The sequence below is a fragment of the Oncorhynchus masou genome, unplaced genomic scaffold (genome assembly GCF_036934945.1).
Source record: "Oncorhynchus masou masou isolate Uvic2021 unplaced genomic scaffold, UVic_Omas_1.1 unplaced_scaffold_443, whole genome shotgun sequence".
In the NCBI taxonomy this organism is placed as follows: domain Eukaryota; kingdom Metazoa; phylum Chordata; class Actinopteri; order Salmoniformes; family Salmonidae; genus Oncorhynchus; species Oncorhynchus masou.
In genome coordinates, this window is record NW_027010822.1 from 27,501 (window position 1) to 28,657 (window position 1,157).

Sequence of the window (1,157 nt, forward strand, 5' to 3'; positions counted from 1 at the left end):
GAGAAGGATTACTTATCCTATCCTAGGTATTCCTTGAAGAGGTGGGGTTTCAGGTGTCTCCGGAAGGTGGTGATTGACTCCGCTGTCCTGGCGTCGTGAGGGAAGTTTGTTCCACCATTGGGGGGCCAGAGCAGCGAACAGTTTTGACTGGGCTGAGCGGGAACTGTACTTCCTCAATGGTAGGGAGGCGAGCAGGCCAGAGGTGGATGAACGCAGTGCCCTTGCTTGGGTGTAGGGCCTGATCAGAGCCTGGAGGTACTGCGGTGCCGTTCCCCTCACAGCTCCGTAGGCAAGCACCATGGTCTTGTAGCGGATGCGAGCTTCAACTGGAAGCCAGTGGAGAGAGCGGAGGAGCGGGGTGACGTGAGAGAACTTGGGAAGGTTGAACACCAGACGGGCTGCGGCGTTCTGGATGAGTTGTAGGGGTTTAATGGCACAGGCAGGGAGCCCAGCCAACAGCGAGTTGCAGTAATCCAGACGGGAGATGACAAGTGCCTGGATTAGGACCTGCGCCGCTTCCTGTGTGAGGCAGGGTCGTATCCTGCGGATGTTGTAGAGCATGAACCTACAGGAACGGGCCACCGCCATGATGTTGGTTGAGAACGACAGGGTGTTGTCCAGGATCACGCCAAGGTTCTTAGCGCTCTGGGAGGAGGACACAATGGAGTTGTCAACCGTGATGGCGAGATCATGGAACGGGCAGTCCTTCCCCGGGAGGAAGAGCAGCTCCGTCTTGCCGAGGTTCAGCTTGAGGTGGTGATCCGTCATCCACACTGATATGTCTGCCAGACATGCAGAGATATGATTCGCCACCTGGTCATCAGAAGGGGGAAAGGAGAAGATTAATTGTGTGTCGTCTGCATAGCAATGATAGGAGAGACCATGTGAGGTTATGACAGAGCCAAGTGACTTGGTGTATAGCGAGAATAGGAGAGGGCCTAGAACAGAGCCCTGGGGGACACCAGTGGTGAGAGCGCGTGGCGAGGAGACAGATTCTCGCCACGCCACCTGGTAGGAGCGACCTGTCAGGTAGGGACGCAATCCAAGCGTGGGCCGCGCCGGAGATGCCCAACTCGGAGAGGGTGGAGAGGAGGATCTGATGGTTCACAGTATCGAAGGCAGCCGATAGGTCTAGAAGGATGAGAGCAGAGGAGAGA